Source organism: Parasteatoda tepidariorum, chromosome 9 (genome assembly GCF_043381705.1).
Source record: "Parasteatoda tepidariorum isolate YZ-2023 chromosome 9, CAS_Ptep_4.0, whole genome shotgun sequence".
Lineage (NCBI taxonomy): Eukaryota > Metazoa > Arthropoda > Arachnida > Araneae > Theridiidae > Parasteatoda > Parasteatoda tepidariorum.
Window position 1 is genome coordinate 7838488 of NC_092212.1, and position 10238 is coordinate 7848725.

Sequence of the window (10238 nt, forward strand, 5' to 3'; positions counted from 1 at the left end):
GCTTCTTTAAGTTGAAGATGGAAACATACTGCAATTTTGTTCTATGATGCCAGTTGTTAACTGCTAAAGTTTTTATTAAAATATTTTTATTCTAAGAAGATTGCAGGTGATAAGAACATTGTTGTGAGGGAATGATGCGAAACACAAGGGACAAAGTTTAAAATAGTGCTTTGTTAATATTTTTATCAGAAATGAAATTTGAAATTTATTTTCTGAATTCTATATTTCAATATTCTGAAATAAAAAACACGAATTTGTAAAAAAAATTTTTTAATTCAGAAACAATTTTTTCCTTTTTTTTAAATCAGCAGTGGGAACAAGTGAGGGAATGACACATTGGTATATTTTAATTACCTAAAATAAATAAAAAATAAAAATTGATAATTTTATTTTTATTCTTTTGTTAGCCTGCATTCTGAAGGACACTTTCCCTGAATTTTGTTTTCTCCGTAAGTAGTGAAACAAACATAAAATATACTGGGGACATGAAAATGACTGTTTTTGTGAGAATGACCCATATAAATTTCTATAATCTGAAGTAAATTTCAACAAAAAGCATACAAATAATAGAATGGTAACCATTTCATTATTAATATTTATTTAAGTAAACATCAATCAAATATATCATTTAACCATTATCAATATATTTGAGGGAGAATAATAATATTAGTAAAAATAAAAATTATACGGAGCATGCTAATCACTTATAGGTAAAACAGTAAAATTTTATGCGCTTTGCAATTTTTTTACAGTGATAATTCGGAAACAGTGTAAAAGCATCGAAAAATGAACATTATCCTTAATATACAAAACTATTGAAAACTCCATAGCATGACTTTCTATCTTGTGTGAGTGTTATCGACAATATCGGCTTTGCAAGAAATGGTGACTCAGGGGATAGAGCGCTAACTTTTCAATGAAGTGACCTGAATCCCAGTAATGGCTAGTCGATACGAATTTTGCACCCGGCTAGCACTGACCACAGTGCTAACGTAAAATATCCTCAGTGGTAGACGGATCATTTGTTGGAGTCCCCTTTGATCAAAAAGATCTCTGCAAATTTCTTCTTAAACATGATCCAAGAATTCTCTTTCCTTCTGGATAGGGTTCAAAATTACAAAGCTACGGAGTTTAATATTGATAATCACAAATTCAATAATTGTATCTGCTGTTCAACAATGTTTATAAAATGTAATAAAGTTTCTTTATTGNTTTTTTTTTTTTTTTTTTTTTTTTTTTTTTTTTTTTTTTTTTTTTTTTTTTTGCAATGTTGTAAATGTGGCAACCTAGGCATCTTTTATAATTACAAATGCACTGTTAAATAACTAGTGAGAATTCATGATTTTAGCTCATGTAAATAATGAGAAAGGAACAGTATCTAATTTTTATATTGCTTTTTCTTTTTAATTACTTAAAAAATTTTACTGAGTTGACAGCTCAAGGAAAAAAAATCATTTTCTTCACTCAATTAATGTATGTTTTTTCTAACGTTATGCATTAATTTTCCGAAAAAGTATTTGGTTTATTTGATTATTAATAATATTAGCAGTTTAGAAAAAGTGTCAGTTTATAGGAATCCCGGAAATCAGTCATTTAGTCAATTAGAGTACCATGTATTCTAATTGACTAAAATATTGATACATTATCGCAACTACCATTTTTTACTTTACTTTACTCCCAGTCACATCCCTGAACCATAGAGCCCCCTTTTCTGTCTGTTTTTATGCGCTGGAAAGTCATGACTACCACTACGAAAAGTATTTTCTGAAGCTACAGAAATTTCACAATAGTTGAAGGGTATGCCCTGTAATTATACTAAAACATTCTCACTAAAGTTTGCAGTGAGATCGCTGGTTTATGGTGATTAACTCGTTCATTGCTAGCCCAGTGCAGGTGGTTATACTATGTCTGTCATTAAAGATTGTAGTCTATAATGATATCAATTAAAGGTAAATTTTCCTGTTTAAGCAATCATTTTAACTTGTAAATTTTATAATAAGTTTATTTCAATAAACGTTATGTAGTTGTCAGTAGGAAGCATCACAATTTCTTCAAAAATAGTTGGTTGCTATAAAGTGTTGATGGCATCTTACTATCGCTTGTTCTATTTAATTGACATAAACTTAAGGGAAGAATTTCGTCACGTGATGTCACTCGATGGACAACGAAAGTGTTAAGGCCTTACAATTTCATGACCAACAGGCGTGATTCTGACATTGTGGTCGTCGCTGTGAACAAGCCGAATTAAGTTCGCCGTTCATGTGTAACAACTATGTTGCTTTCAAGCCACCCCTGAAGATAAATCTCCAATCCTTCACACATATTTGAGTATTTTATAACCGGCGTCCCTGATCCTTCATAGCCTTGAAATTTTGAACCCATTCAAAAAGACAAAGGAATTCCTGGATCAAGCATCCTCAGTACGCTAATTTACCATTTGTCGAAGGACCAAGAAACTGTTTGGGAATGAGATTCGCTCTGATGGAGATCAAATTATGTATGGCAAACATATTGCATCATTACAGAATCAAAACTCATTCAACAACAAAAGTAAATGACCTTTGATTTTACTAATTGATTTTTATAGATCGCAAAAGAAATATTAAAGTCAGTCACCTTTTTTTTTGAAGGTACCATTGGAGTACGAGAAATTTACGTCTTTTCTTAGGGTAAAGTAATTTCCTCTAGGTTTAGAAAAAAGACATTAATTCACCAATGCAAAATTTCTAAAAATGTATCGAAAGTTACGTGACGCGATGTTTCTTTAACCCCTTAGGGACGGGTGATTCTTAAAAGCATTCGTACAAAATCAGAATGTATATAAATAAAAAACGGTAGCTTAAATGTAGGCGTAGTCAATTTAATATACTTACTTTGCTTTTACTTCATTTATTGTTAGATCAATCATATATATAATCAAGATTAGTTCAAAGTATAACTAAATAATTTTAATTTGGTAATGGTGACTAATATAAATCAAAAAATTATAACCCCGCCCACAAATAAACTGCTAAAGAATTACTTTGATTACCAGTTTTATCTTTTTACCCTGTTTGATACGCTTTTACGCTGGCACGTATTTGTGACAATCGGGACAAAAGAGTAAAGTTATGCAATGCAATGCTTTGAAAGGTAAAGTATTTCAAAGGCTCCCTTTATTGGAGAAGCTCTTAACTTAACACGTTCACGCCGGGAAAAGTGAAAATACTGGTACGGGAAGAGAAAAAATATTGGGAGAACTATTTCAATATTTGATAATATTCGGGAGGAGTTAATCTATTCTTAACAATAACAATTCACTGTAAGGAAATTAATCACGGCGAACAATTCACTGTAAGGAAATTAATCACGGTGAAGAAGCAATTCAATATAAAAATTGCATCCGTTAAAAACACTTTGGTAGTTATGGATTTTTATTATTCCCGGAAAAAAACTAAAAAATCAAATTAATTTGTTACCAGTTTTCACTCCGGTGCGCCGCCAAGATGAGAAAATCTAGCGTGACCCACCGGTGGGTCACGCCGGCGTGAAAGTGTTAATAATTAATTTGAGGATTTGCCTTAAACTTATTTTGCATTAACTCCCAGTAAATAGATCCCAAAATTTCCAAGAACGTAGCAGCTTACATTAGCTCTTTCATTTGGAAAATGTTTGCAGTGGCAGCAGCTAAAATTTGTAAAGTGGAAAATTTTATGTTTACATAGTATTTCACGTGATAATGGCAAACATAAGAAGCCAGGCCTTGTAAATTGCTTGTTTTAAAAGCAACACTGCAAAGATTTACTTTTCAAGGATTACTTTCATTGTAGAAATTTTTGCTATGGAAATAAATATTTCATTTTTCTGGAAACGTATTTCTTATTCTTTTGAATCGTATACTAACAAATAGATCATAAATTAGTGCCGAGGACAGAGCTGCTAACAACAGCACTTCCATTTGGAGATTTATTTAGTGGTAGCGATAATGCCAATTTGAAAGTCTTAGACTATTATAATCTTTGAAGTGACAGTATTATAAGATTAAGAAATAGTCAGAAACATAAAAAAAAATTTGCCTTAAGAGTTTGCCAAGGGCGTTAAACATTTTGCATTAAAAAAAGCACTTCAAATGTACATTTAAAAATTACCTTTATTCTAAAAATTCTTGATAAATGATTTGCAACATATGTTATTCAAAATAAAAGATTTAAGGCTTTCAAACTGTGGTTAATCCATGGCATTCCACGCACACAAATCAACTTAATGCTTTATTTGTACTAAAAACGCGTTCTCTCAAAAAAGTGTCCACATGCAATTTTAAAGAAACCTAAACAATTTCACTATCAACTTTATCAGCTAACCATTATTAATATGTTTGTGAGAGAATAATAATATTAGTAGAAAGTTTTTTTTCCGGAGTATGCTAAGCACTTATAGGCAAAAGAGTAAAATTTTACATGTTTTGCAATTTTTTTACTGTGATAATTCAGAAACAGAACAAAAACATCAAAGATGAACATTATTGTTAATATTAAACACTATTGAAGCTCCATAGCATGATTTTCTATCTCATGTAAATGTTATCGACAGTGTCTGTATTGCAAGCTATGGTGGATCAGGGGATAGAGCGCTAACTTTTCAATGAAGTGACCTGAATTCCAGTAATGGCTAATCGATTAGAATTTCGCACTGACCACAGTGCTATCGTAAAATATCCTCAGTGGTAGACAGATCATGCGTTGGAGTCCCCTTTGATCGAAAAGATCTCCGCAAATTTCTTCTTAAACTTGATCCAAGAATTCTCTTTTCTTCTGGATTGGGTTCAAAATTACAAGGAGTTGAACATTGATAATCACAAATTCAATAATTGTGTCTGCTGTTCAACAACGTTTATAAAATGTAATAAAATTTCTTTATTCATGCAAAACCTGAATTTTTTAATGATTACAAATCCACAATAGAAATAACTAGTGTGAATGCATGATTTTAGCTCATGTAAATAATGAGAAAGGAACAGTGTCTAACTTTTTTCATCTCTTTCACTTTTTAATGACTTAAAAATTTTCTCTGAGCTGACAGCTCAAGAAAAAATCTTTTTCTTCACTCACTCACTCCTTGTAGCATTTGGATTATAAGCAGACGAGTCAGGTTCTATGCGTTGAATTTCACCGCTGACTATGAATAAATTCTCATAATATACGAATTACATCTACCAGCTGAAGTTTTCAGTGGGGGATGCATTAGTTTAATTATGGATTGTAATGTTAATTAATAACATATCACGAAAGATTAAAATATATATTAATTACGATTAATATTTTGTTGTGGTAGATAAAGAAATTTCGTTTCCCTTTTTTAATGTTAGCGTTTTGATCGAAATACCTGACTTGCGGCACTAGCCTATTCATCTCAGATTAAATTGCCAAATTCAACAGTCGAATGACTGATATACAGAACAGTATAATGTGTGATAATTTACACTTCACTATAAGTGTTTTCAATTTCGTTTCAGATAAGATGAAAAAAAAATTTTTTTAATGCAATTAATATTTTGATGTGGTAGATAAGGAAATTTCGTTTCCCTTTTCTAATGCTTTAATGCAGTGTTTCCCCAAGTGAGGTACGCGTACCCCAAGGTGTACGGGAACAGTTTCGCGGGGAAACGCGTTTTTATGCGAAATATCTTGCAACAAACGAAAATTTCAAAATCTTTTATTTAAAAACAGCTAGCGATGAAAATTTACGATTACGTATTTTTCTATTGGCTATTTTTTTCAGCGTAAACAGAGTTAATAATTGGTGGCGTCAGCAGCGAGTTGTGACTCTTGTGCAATTATTTTATAGTAAAAAATTTCTTCATTTTTTTATTAGTAGTATACAGCTTTACGAAAAATTTAGAATGGGTACACAACATAGGCTATCAACATAGTAAGTCATAGGTTTGGGAAACACTGCTTTAATGTAAGCGTATTGATCGAGGTACCTGCCTTGCGGCACTAGCCTATTTATCTGAGATTGAACTGCTAAATTCAACGGACGAATGCGGTCGAATGATTAATATACAAAACAGTAAAACGTGTGATATATAAACGAAAAAAAAAAGGAACAAAGATTTGAATAATAGTTGATAAGTTGCAAGCGTGATTACAAGAAGTCTGAATAACAGAAAAAATAAGCTAATTTACATAGTAGAAAAAATAAATATATACCAAATTTTCAACGGAGTGAGTAAAAACAAAATAGAAAAACGAATATATACATATTTACAGGGGAGCGAAAAATAGATAATGTAGATGATAGATTACATTACCTCTCTGCCACTCCTACCCCCACAATAGGCTTTGCAGGTGCACAAAGGAGTAATTTCATCTAGAGGAATGAAATATATATACTATATATACTTTTCTATAATCTAAAGTAAATTTCAACAAAAAGCATACAAATAAAAGAATGGTTACTATTTCGTTATTAATTTATTTGTAAGTATATATCAATCAACTGTATCATTTAACCATTCTCAATAAATTTGGGGGAGAATAATAATATTAGTAAAAAGAAAAAATTTTCGGAGCATGCTAAGCACTTATAGGCAAATAGTTCTTTTTAATTACTTAAAAATTTTCACTGAGTTGACAGCTCAAGAAAAAAAATCATTTGCTTCACTCAATCAGTCAATGTTTTTTTTAACGTAATGCAACTTTCAAAAAGAGTTATTTGGTTAATTTGATTATTAATAACACTGGCAGTTTAGAAAAAGTGTCAGTTTATAGGAATCCCGGAAATCAGTGTAAAGAATACCGTGCATTACTTTTCGAACATATTATGTTTATATAGTATTTGATGTGATAGTGGCACACGTAAGAAGCCAGGCCTTGTAAATTGCTTGTTTTAAAAGTAACACTGCAAAGGTATATATCAAGGATTACCTTTACTGCAGAATTTTTTTATATGGAAATAAATATTTAATTTTTTGGAAACGTATTTTGTATTCTTTTGAATCGTATACTGAGTAATAGATCATAAGTTAGGGCCGAGGACAGAGCTGCTAACAACAGCACTTTCATTTGGAGATTTTTTTAGTGGTTGCAAAACAGCCAATTTGAAAGCCTTAGACTATTATAATATTTGAAGTGACAGTATTATAAGATTAAGAAGTAGTCAGGAACATAAAAAAAAATTACCTTAACACGTTCACGCCGGGGTGACCCACCGGTGGGTCACGCTAGATTGTCTCATCTTGGCAACGCACCGGATTAAAAAATGGTAGCAATAAATATAATTTTTTAGTTTTTTTCCGGGAATAATAAAAATCCATAACTACCAATTGTTTTTAACGGATGCAATTTATATATTGAATTGCTTCTTCGCCGCGACAAATTTCCTTAAAGTGAACTGTTATTGTTGAGAATAGATTAACTCCTCCCGAATTTTATCTAATATAGAAATAGTTCTTCTACCAGTATTTTCTCTTTTCCCGTACCAGTATTTTCACTTTTCCCGGCGTGAACGTGTTAAGTGTTGGCTAAGTGCGCTAATCATTATGCATGTAAAAAGTCACTGCAAAGGTACATTTCAAAATTGCCTTTATTCTAGAAATTCTTGATGCATGATTCGCAACATATATAACACAAAATACAAGATTTAACACGTTCACGCCGGGAAAAGTGAAAATACTGGTACGGGAAAAGAGAAAATACTGGTAGAAGAACTATTTCAATATTATATAATAATCGGGAGGAGTTAATCTATTCTCAACAATAACAATTCACTGTAAGGAAATTTATCACGGCTGGATATTGGGGTTATCTCGGCGTTTGGCGCGAAGCGCCACTAATCGATTCTGTCTTGTCGTATTCTAGGAGGTCCTAATTATCTTTGAAGTTGTAGTATGTTGTAACGACAAATCAAGCCCTTACAGAATATATCTTTAGTTTTGAATTGAAAATCATCTTTGGAATGGGGTTGAGTAGAGTTTTGTGATAAAGAATTTAGCACGGCGAAGAAGCAATTCGATATAAAAATTGCATCCGTTAAAAGCAATTGGTAGTTATGGATTTTTATTATTCCCGGGAAAAAACTAAAAAATGAATTTATTATTACCAGTTTTTACTCCGGAGCGCTGCCAAGGTGAGACAATCTAGCGTGACCCACCGGTGGGTCACCCCGGCGTGAGCGTGTTAAGGTCTTCTGACTGGGGTTAATCCATGATATTCTACTCACGCAAATCAAGGTAATGCTTTATTTGTATTAAAGACGAGTTCTCACAAAAAAGTGTCTCGCAATTTCGAAGAAAATTAAACGATTTCAGAACAAGTAGCATTTGGATTATATGCAGACGAGTCAAGATCTATGCGTTGAATTCCACCGCTGACTAAGAATAAATTCTCATAATATACTCATTACATCTACCAGCTGAAGTTTTCACTGGCGGAAGTATTATTTAATTCAAGTCACTTCACAATTCCATGCGCTTCATGAAATAAAAGATTACAATTTATATTAATTTTTAATAATATTATTTTGTGGTAGATAAAGAAATTTTGTTTCCCTTTTTTAATGCTTTGATATTAGCATTTTGATCGAGGTACCTGACTTGCGGCTCTAGCCTATTCATCTGAGATTAAATTGCCGAATTCAACGGTCGAATGACTAATATACAGAACAGAAAAATGTGTGATAATTTACACTATATTACAAGTGTTCCGTATTTCGTTAAAGTCCTAGTGTTTTGATTTTATTGGGCACCTGGGCCACGAAGCGACCCCTATCCCATTAATCTGGAATTTTAACACTGTTTTGTTTGAACATTGAGGTAAGCAGGCAGTTTAGTTGCTTTTCTGAATGTTTCAAGCACTTTGCTTGAGTAACTAAAAAGGAATCAAAAAATAAAATGAGCAGCTTGTTCTAAACTATGTTTGCTTGATTTCGGAGTTGTTCAGAATTGTATCAGCATGAGGAAACGTTATTTTCAGAAAGGTAGATGAAATTATTTGTTTCGATAGTTTTGATATGGGGCGTCGGAGGTGAAATGTGCAGTTATTGGTCTGTAGTTTTAATCTTTGGTGTAATTTTCAAATTTAAAGCTTTCATTAAAATTTGCTGTTTTACATTCTATGGCTTTATCGAAAAAATCTGCGTTTCGCTTGTATATATGCTGTGATAGAGTTGGTATTTTGAGGTCTGCATGTATATTGGTATTCCGGATGAACCATCTTGCACAGGTTATTTTTCTAAGGATCTTGTTTTGGCATTGGTTTAATTTCTTCAGTAGATGTTGAGGTATCGTTGTCCAGGCAGGTGAGGCATAGGTAAGTATTGGGCGGATCATTGCTGTATACAGTAGCATCTTTAGTTTAAGTGACATATTCTAATTATATATTAATGGTTGTAGGGCTATTATTGCTGCATTTGCTTTATCTATTGTGCTTTTGATATGATCATTCCAGGGGAGTTCACTATTGATTATAAGGCCAATGATAATTTGCTTTTTTAACTATTGGTATTGGTATATTGAACATTTTTGATTGAAGTTGTGGAAGTATTTTAATTCTTCCTTTTTGTATAATTAATATTTGTGATTTTCCAGCGTTTACAGCAGTTTTCATTTTACGCACCAGTCTTCTATTTCGTATGTATGGTCCTGTAGTTTTTGAAGAGCAAGATTTGGGTTTCTGGATTTAATGATAATGCCGGTGTCATCTGCGTAATAGGCTGTTATGCTGTTATAATCGGCTTTGTTTATAGGAAAATCATAGGTGTATAATATGTATAAAATCGGTCTCAGAATGCTGCTCTGAGATACTCCGGCTGTGATGTTTCTCTTAGTAGATTTTTTGTTTTTGATGCTGACTTCAAATGTTCTATTAGAAAGATAGCAGGATAGGAGATTGATTATGCCGGGTGGAAAATTTAGCTGTATGAGTTTATATATTGTGCCCTACTTTATCAAATGCTTTGGATATGTCGATCATCAGGAAGGCTATTGTTTCTTTATTTATGATTGCTCTGCCAGTATAGTCTATTATTCGGAGTAACTGTTTGGTGGTATCTAGTTTTTGTCGGAATCCATACTGTTCGTCGGGGAGGGCTGTAAGAAGTGGTTTTATTCTATTGTAGATGATTTTTTCGTATATTTTTCCAAGTATGTTAAGTAGACTGATTGGGCGATAACTCTCAGGGCAGCTTGGGTTCTTATTTTTCTTGAGAAATAGAATGACTGATGCGTTTTTCCAGATTTGTGGGTAGTAATTATGAGCAAG

The 10238-nt window shown here is 32.3% G+C and overlaps 1 long non-coding RNA gene across 1 annotated transcript in view; it reads left to right on the forward strand.

Annotated features, from left to right (window-relative positions):
* Positions 1-10238, forward strand: part of LOC139426394 (uncharacterized) — a 34432-nt gene that overhangs the window by 10991 nt on the left and 13203 nt on the right. The window lies entirely within an intron of this gene.